Here is a 10,000-nt window from a genome sequence, read left to right as displayed (position 1 = left end):
GGAGTTGGCTTTATGGGCTAGCACTAGGAGTTAGCTTTATGGGCTAGCACTAGGAGTTGGCTTTATGGGCTAGCACTAGGAGCTGGCTTTATGGGCTAGCACTAGGAGCTGGCTTTATGGGCTAGCACTAGGAGTTGGCTTTATGGGCTAGCACTAGGAGTTAGCTTTATGGGCTAGCACTAGGAGTTAGCTTTATGGGCTAGCACTAGGAGTTAGCTTTATGGGCTAGCACTAGGAGTTAGCTTTATGGGCTAGCACTAGGAGTTAGCTTTATGGGCTAGCACTAGGAGTTGGCTTTATGGGCTAGCACTAGGAGTTGGGCTAGCACTAGGAGTTGGCTTTATGGGCTAGCACTAGGAGCTGGCTTTAAGGGCTAGCACTAGGAGTTGGCTTTATGGGCTAGCACTAGGAGCTGGCTTCATGGGCTAGCACTAGGAGCTGGCTTTATGGGCTAGCACTAGGAGTTAGCTTTATGGGCTAGCACTAGGAGTTAGCTTTATGGGCTAGCACTAGGAGCTGGCTTTATGGGTTACCACTAGGAGTTAGCTTTATGGGCTAGCACTAGGAGCTGGCTTTATGGGCTAGCACTAGGAGTTAGCTTTATGGGCTAGCACTAGGAGCTGGCTTTATGGGTTACCACTAGGAGTTAGCTTTATGGGCTAGCACTAGGAGCTGTCTTTATGGGCTAGCACTAGATGTTAGCTTGATGGGCTAGCACTAGGAGTTAGCTTTATGGGCTAGCACTAGGAGTTAGCTTTATGGGCTAGCACTAGGAGTTAGCTTTATGGGCTAGCACTAGGAGCTGGCTTTATGGGCTAGCACTAGGAGTTAGCTTTATGGGCTAGCACTAGGAGTTAGCTTTATGGGCTAGCACTAGGAGCTGGCTTTATGGGCTAGCACTAGGAGTTAGCTTCATGGGCTAGCACTAGGAGCTGGCTTTATGGGCTAGCACTAGGAGTTAGCTTTATGGGCTAGCATTATGAGCTAACTTCATCGGCTAGCACTAGGAGTTAGCTTCATGGGCTAGATTATGAGTTAGTTTTATGGGCTAGCACTAGGAGTTAGCTTCATGGGTTAGGATTATGAGTTAGCACTACTGGTTAACATTATATGCATTACAGCATTATATGCTAGCATTACTTGTGTAATGAGTTAGCGTTCTGAGATAGCACCATGAACTTGCTCTAGGTTATGAGCTAGCGTTAGCTGGCGTTAGCTATCCTCAGATAAAAACACATTCCTTCAGCTAATCAGCAAGCGTCGTCCTCAAGGCCACAGCACACACTGTTTCACACTATCACCCGTAACACTGATGCCGTCACACCACTGATAACAACTATACTGTGTGTGTGTGTGTGTGTGTGTGTGTGTGTGTGTGTGTGAGGGTCATCCATACTGTGTTGTGCCCTCTGTTAAACATCGCCCTGTAAAACCACGTGTTAGGTCCACTGATAAGAGTTTCACACACACACACACACACACACACACACACACACACACACACACACACACACACACACACACGCCAAATCTATGTTAAAATAAGGAGATTGAAAGTGTCGTTAAAGACAAGGCATGTTGTTATCAGGAGAAACAGCCAAGTAGTCTAATGTAGTACACTATGGGCCCTAATGTAGTACACTATGGGCCCTGGTCTAATGTAGTACACTATGGGCCCTGGTCTAATGTAGTACACTATGGGCCCTGGTCTAATGTAGTACACTATGGGCCCTGGTCTAATGTAGTACACTATGGGCCCTGGTCTAATGTAGTACACTATGGGCCCTGGTCTAATGTAGTACACTATAGGCACTGGTCTAATGTAGTACACTATGGGCCCTGGTCTAATGTAGTACACTATGGGCCCTGGTCTAATGGAGTACACTATGGGCCCTGGTCTAATGTAGTACACTATGGGCCCTGGTCTAATGTAGTACACTATGGGCCCTGGTCTAATGTAGTACACTATGGGCCCTGGTCTAATGTAGTACACTATGGGCCCTGGTCTAATGTAGTACACTATGGGCCCTGGTCTAATGTAGTACACTATGGGCCCTGGTCTAATGTAGTACACTATGGGCCCTGGTCTAATGTAGTACACTATGGGCCCTGGTCTAATGTAGTACACTATGGGCCCTGGTCTAATGTAGTACACTATGGGCCCTGGTCTAATGTAGTACACTATGGGCCCTGGTCTAATGTAGTACACTATGGGCCCTGGTCTAATGTAGTACACTATAGGCCCTGGTCTAATGTAGTACACTATGGGCCCTGGTCTAATGTAGTACACTATGGGCCCTGGTCTAATGTAGTACACTATGGGCCCTGGTCTAATGTAGTACACTATGGGCCCTGGTCTAATGTAGTACACTATGGGCCCTGGTCTAATGTAGTACACTATGGGCCCTGGTCTAATGTAGTACACTATGGGCCCTAATGTATACACTATGGGCCCTGGTCTAATGTAGTACACTATGGGCCCTGGTCTAATGTAGTACACTGTGGGCTCTAATGTAGTACACTATGGGCCCTGGTCTAATGTAGTACACTATAGGCCCTGGTCTAATGTAGTACACTATGGGCCCTGGTCTAATGTAGTACACTATGGGCCCTAATGTAGTACACTATGGGCCCTGGTCTAATGTAGTACACTATAGGCCCTGGTCTAATGTAGTACACTATGGGCCCTGGTCTAATGTAGTACACTATGGGCCCTGGTCTAATGTAGTACACTATGGGCCCTAATGTATACACTATGGGCCCTGGTCTAATGTAGTACACTATGGGCCCTGGTCTAATGTAGTACACTATGGGCCCTGGTCTAATGTAGTACACTATGGGCCCTAATGTAGTACACTATGGGCCCTGGTCTAATGTAGTACACTATAGGCCCTGGTCTAATGTAGTACACTATGGGCCCTGGTCTAATGTAGTACACTATGGGCCCTGGTCTAATGTAGTACACTATGGGCCCTAATGTAGTACACTATGGGCCCTGGTCTAATGTAGTACACTATGGGCCCTGGTCTAATGTAGTACACTATGGGCCCTGGTCTAATGTAGTACACTATGGGCCCTAATGTAGTACACTATGGGCCCTGGTCTAATGTAGTACACTATAGGCCCTGGTCTAATGTAGTACACTATGGGCCCTGGTCTAATGTAGTACACTATGGGCCCTAATGTAGTACACTATGGGCCCTAATGTAGTACACTATGGGCCCTGGTCTAATGTAGTACACTATGGGCTCTGATCTAATGTAGTACACTATGGGCCCTGGTCTAATGTAGTACACTATGGGCCCTGGTCTAATGTAGTACACTATGGGCCCTGGTCTAATGTAGTACACTATGGGCCCTGGTCTAATGTAGTACACTATGGGCCCTGGTCTAATGTAGTACACTATGGGCCCTGGTCTAATGTAGTACACTATAGGCCCTGGTCTAATGTAGTACACTATGGGCCCTAATGTAGTACACTATGGGCCCTGGTCTAATGTAGTAAACTATAGGCCCTGGTCTAATGTAGTACACTATGGGCTCTGATCTAATGTAGTACACTATGGGCCCTGGTCTAATGTAGTACACTATGGGCCCTGGTCTAATGTAGTACACTATGGGCCCTGGTCTAATGTAGTACACTATGGGCCCTGGTCTAATGTAGTACACTATGGGCCCTGGTCTAATGTAGTACACTATGGGCCCTGGTCTAATGTAGTACACTATGGGCCCTGGTCTAATGTAGTACACTATGGGCCCTGGTCTAATGTAGTACACTATGGGCCCTGGTCTAATGTAGTACACTATGGGCCCTGGTCTAATGTAGTACACTATAGGCCCTGGTCTAATGTAGTACACTATGGGCCCTGGTCTAATGTAGTACACTATGGGCCCTGGTCTAATGTAGTACACTATGGGCCCTGGTCTAATGTAGTACACTATGGGCCCTGGTCTAATGTAGTACACTATGGGCCCTGGTCTAATGTAGTACACTATGGGCCCTGGTCTAATGTAGTACACTATGGGCCCTAATGTATACACTATGGGCCCTGGTCTAATGTAGTACACTATGGGCCCTGGTCAAATGTAGTACACTGTGGGCTCTAATGTAGTACACTATGGGCCCTGGTCTAATGTAGTACACTATAGGCCCTGGTCTAATGTAGTACACTATGGGCCCTGGTCTAATGTAGTACACTATGGGCCCTAATGTAGTACACTATGGGCCCTGGTCTAATGTAGTACACTATAGGCCCTGGTCTAATGTAGTACACTATGGGCCCTGGTCTAATGTAGTACACTATGGGCCCTGGTCTAATGTAGTACACTATGGGCCCTAATGTATACACTATGGGCCCTGGTCTAATGTAGTACACTATGGGCCCTGGTCTAATGTAGTACACTATGGGCCCTGGTCTAATGTAGTACACTATGGGCCCTAATGTAGTACACTATGGGCCCTGGTCTAATGTAGTACACTATAGGCCCTGGTCTAATGTAGTACACTATGGGCCCTGGTCTAATGTAGTACACTATGGGCCCTGGTCTAATGTAGTACACTATGGGCCCTAATGTAGTACACTATGGGCCCTGGTCTAATGTAGTACACTATGGGCCCTGGTCTAATGTAGTACACTATGGGCCCTGGTCTAATGTAGTACACTATGGGCCCTAATGTAGTACACTATGGGCCCTGGTCTAATGTAGTACACTATAGGCCCTGGTCTAATGTAGTACACTATGGGCCCTGGTCTAATGTAGTACACTATGGGCCCTAATGTAGTACACTATGGGCCCTAATGTAGTACACTATGGGCCCTGGTCTAATGTAGTACACTATGGGCTCTGATCTAATGTAGTACACTATGGGCCCTGGTCTAATGTAGTACACTATGGGCCCTGGTCTAATGTAGTACACTATGGGCCCTGGTCTAATGTAGTACACTATGGGCCCTGGTCTAATGTAGTACACTATGGGCCCTGGTCTAATGTAGTACACTATGGGCCCTGGTCTAATGTAGTACACTATAGGCCCTGGTCTAATGTAGTACACTATGGGCCCTAATGTAGTACACTATGGGCCCTGGTCTAATGTAGTAAACTATAGGCCCTGGTCTAATGTAGTACACTATGGGCTCTGATCTAATGTAGTACACTATGGGCCCTGGTCTAATGTAGTACACTATGGGCCCTGGTCTAATGTAGTACACTATGGGCCCTGGTCTAATGTAGTACACTATGGGCCCTGGTCTAATGTAGTACACTATGGGCCCTGGTCTAATGTAGTACACTATGGGCCCTGGTCTAATGTAGTACACTATGGGCCCTGGTCTAATGTAGTACACTATGGGCCCTGGTCTAATGTAGTACACTATGGGCCCTGGTCTAATGTAGTACACTATGGGCCCTGGTCTAATGTAGTACACTATAGGCCCTGGTCTAATGTAGTACACTATGGGCCCTGGTCTAATGTAGTACACTATGGGCCCTGGTCTAATGTAGTACACTATGGGCCCTGGTCTAATGTAGTACACTATGGGCCCTGGTCTAATGTAGTACACTATGGGCCCTAATGTATACACTATGGGCCCTGGTCTAATGTAGTACACTATGGGCCCTGGTCTAATGTAGTACACTGTGGGCTCTAATGTAGTACACTATGGGCCCTGGTCTAATGTAGTACACTATAGGCCCTGGTCTAATGTAGTACACTATGGGCCCTGGTCTAATGTAGTACACTATGGGCCCTAATGTAGTACACTATGGGCCCTGGTCTAATGTAGTACACTATAGGCCCTGGTCTAATGTAGTACACTATGGGCCCTGGTCTAATGTAGTACACTATGGGCCCTGGTCTAATGTAGTACACTATGGGCCCTAATGTATACACTATGGGCCCTGGTCTAATGTAGTACACTATGGGCCCTGGTCTAATGTAGTACACTATGGGCCCTGGTCTAATGTAGTACACTATGGGCCCTAATGTAGTACACTATGGGCCCTGGTCTAATGTAGTACACTATAGGCCCTGGTCTAATGTAGTACACTATGGGCCCTGGTCTAATGTAGTACACTATGGGCCCTGGTCTAATGTAGTACACTATGGGCCCTGGTCTAATGTAGTACACTATGGGCCCTGGTCTAATGTAGTACACTATGGGCCCTGGTCTAATGTAGTACACTATGGGCCCTAATGTAGTACACTATGGGCCCTGGTCTAATGTAGTACACTATAGGCCCTGGTCTAATGTAGTACACTATGGGCCCTGGTCTAATGTAGTACACTATGGGCCCTAATGTAGTACACTATGGGCCCTAATGTAGTACACTATGGGCCCTGGTCTAATGTAGTACACTATGGGCTCTGATCTAATGTAGTACACTATGGGCCCTGGTCTAATGTAGTACACTATGGGCCCTGGTCTAATGTAGTACACTATGGGCCCTGGTCTAATGTAGTACACTATGGGCCCTGGTCTAATGTAGTACACTATGGGCCCTGGTCTAATGTAGTACACTATGGGCCCTGGTCTAATGTAGTACACTATAGGCCCTGGTCTAATGTAGTACACTATGGGCCCTAATGTAGTACACTATGGGCCCTGGTCTAATGTAGTAAACTATAGGCCCTGGTCTAATGTAGTACACTATGGGCTCTGATCTAATGTAGTACACTATGGGCCCTGGTCTAATGTAGTACACTATGGGCCCTAATGTAGTACACTATGGGCCCTGGTCTAATGTAGTACACTATGGGCCCTAATGTAGTACACTATGGGCCCTGGTCTAATGTAGTACACTATGGGCCCTGGTCTAATGTAGTACACTATGGGCTCTGATCTAATGTAGTACACTATGGGCCCTGGTCTAATGTAGTACACTATGGGCCCTAATCTAGTACACTATGGGCCCTGGTCTAATGTAGTACACTATGGGCCCTGGTCTAATGTAGTACACTATGGGCCCTGGTATAATGTAGTACACTATGGGCCCTTGTCTAATGTAGTACACTATGGGCCCTGGTCTAATGTAGTACACTATAGGCCCTGGTCTAATGTAGTACACTATGGGCCCTGGTCTAATGTAGTACACTATGGGCCCTGGTCTAATGTAGTACACTATGGGCCCTGGTCTAATGTAGTACACTATGGGCCCTGGTCTAATGTAGTACACTATGGGCCCTAATGTAGTACACTATGGGCCCTGGTCTAATGTAGTACACTATGGGCCCTGGTCTAATGTAGTACACTATGGGCTCTGATCTAATGTAGTACACTATGGGCCCTGGTCTAATGTAGTACACTATGGGCCCTAATCTAGTACACTATGGGCCCTGGTCTAATGTAGTACACTATGGGCCCTGGTCTAATGTAGTACACTATAGGCCCTGGTCTAATGTAGTACACTATGGGCCCTGGTCTAATGTAGTACACTATGGGCCCTGGTATAATGTAGTACACTATGGGCCCTGGTCTAATGTAGTACACTATGGGCCCTGGTCTAATGTAGTACACTATAGGCCCTGGTCTAATGTAGTACACTATGGGCCCTGGTCTAATGTAGTACACTATGGGCCCTGGTCTAATGTAGTACACTATGGGCCCTGGTCTAATGTAGTACACTATGGGCTCTAATGTAGTACACTATGGGCCCTGGTCTAATGAAGTACACTATGGGCCCTGGTCTAATGTAGTACACTATGGGCCCTGGTCTAATGTAGTACACTATGGGCCCTGGTCTAATGTAGTACACTATGGGCCCTGGTCTAATGTAGTACACTATGGGCCCTGGTCTAATGTAGTACACTATGGGCCCTGGTCTAATGTAGTACACTATGGGCCCTGGTCTAATGTAGTACACTATGGGCCCTGGTCTAATGTAGTACACTATGGGCCCTGGTCTAATGTAGTACACTATGGGCCCTGGTCTAATGTAGTACACTATAGGCCCTGGTCTAATGTAGTACACTATGGGCCCTGGTCTAATGTAGTACACTATGGGCCCTAATCTAGTACACTATGGGCCCTGGTCTAATGTAGTACGCTATGGGCCCTGGTCTAATGTAGTACACTATGGGCCCTGGTCTAATGTAGTACACTATGGGCCCTGGTCTAATGTAGTACACTATGGGCCCTGGTCTAATGTAGTACACTATGGGCTCTAATGTAGTACACTATGGGCCCTGGTCTAATGTAGTACACTATGTAGTGAGGAGTGTGCCAAGTGGGATGTAAACAGTACTGAACCATCACTACTGAACCATCACTACTGAACCATCACTACAGCATCACTACTGAACCATCACTACTGAACCATCACTACTGAACCATCACTACTGTACCATCACTACTGAACCATCACTACTGAACCATCACTACAGCATCACTACTGAACCATCACTACTGAACCATCACTACTGAACCATCACTACTGAACCATCACTACAGCATCACTACTGAACCATCACTACTGAACCATCACGACTGAACCATCACTACTCAACCATCACTACAGCATCACTACTGAACCATCACTACTGAACCATCACTACAGCATCACTACTGAACCATCACTACTGAACCATCACTACTGAACCATCGCTACTGAACCATCACTACTGAACCATCACTACAGCATCACTACTGAACCATCACTACTGAACCATCACTACTGAACCATCACTACAGCATCACTACTGAACCATCACTACTGAACCATCACTACAGCATCACTACTGAACCATCACTACTGAACCATCACTACTGAACAATCACTACTTAACCATCACTACTGAACCATCACTACAGCATCACTACTGAACCATCATTACTGAACCATCACTACAGCATCACTACTGAACCATCACTACAGCATCACTACTGAACCATCACTACTGAACCATCACTACTGAACCATCACTACTGAACCATCACTACAGCATCACTACTGAACCATCACTACTGAACCATCACTACTGAACCATCACTACAGCATCACTACTGAACCATCACTACTGAACCATCACTACAGCATCACTACTGAACCATCACTACTGAACCATCACTACTGAACCATCACTACTGAACCATCACTACAGCATCACTACTGAACCATCACTACTGAACCATCACTACAGCTGTCTGTATTCACAACCATCATCTTACTACTACAGTGAAACTGGCCCAAAGATTCTTATTGTATCAGGGAAGATAGAATTGACACTATACAGACTACTGCAGAATAGACTGCATACACACACACTCACACACACACACACACACACACACACACACACACACACACACACACACACACACACACACACACACACACACACACACACACACACACACACACACACACAGTTGAAGAGTCCACCTCTGATGTAATCACTAGAGTACCCAGGTTAATATCATCATCAGTACTCCCTCCCTCCCTCCCTCCCTCCCTCCCTCCCTCCCTCCCTCCCTCCCTCCCTCCCTCCCTCCCTCCCTCCCTCCCTCCCTCCCTCCCTCCCTCCCTCCCCAGGTTAATATCATCATCAGTACTCTGTCATTCTATCTCCCTCCGTCCCTCCCTCCCTCACCCCCCCCTCCCTCCCTCCCTCCCTCCCTCCTCCTCCCTCCCTCCCTCCTCCCTCCTCCCTCCCTCCCTCCCTCCCTCCCACAGCCTGCTGGTTGTTGGGGTTAACGGTAAACTATGACCCCATTCCTCAGACTGTAATCCACAAAAGACAGAATAACTAGCCAGTGGTATGGATATTACCGTAATAACACTAACCAGTGGTATGGATATTACCGTAATAACACTAACCAGTGGTATGGATATTACCGTAATAACACTAACCAGTGGTATGGATATTACCGTAATAACACTAACCAGTGGTATGGATATTACCGTAATAACACTAACCAGTGGTATGGATATTACCGTAATAACACTAACCAGTGGTATGGATATTACCGTAATAACACTAACCAGTTTATATGGATATTACCGT

The 10,000-nt window shown here is 46.8% G+C and overlaps 1 protein-coding gene across 9 annotated transcripts in view; it reads right to left on the bottom strand.

Moving 5' to 3' along the window:
* Window positions 1-10,000, bottom strand: part of LOC106592913 (RNA-binding protein 47) — a 78,576-nt gene that overhangs the window by 38,388 nt on the left and 30,188 nt on the right. The window lies entirely within an intron of this gene.

Source organism: Salmo salar, unplaced genomic scaffold (assembly GCF_905237065.1).
Source record: "Salmo salar unplaced genomic scaffold, Ssal_v3.1, whole genome shotgun sequence".
Taxonomy (NCBI): Eukaryota; Metazoa; Chordata; class Actinopteri; order Salmoniformes; family Salmonidae; genus Salmo; species Salmo salar.
The sequence above is the reverse complement of the archived record's forward strand: the minus strand, read 5'-3'. Positions and strand labels throughout refer to the sequence as shown.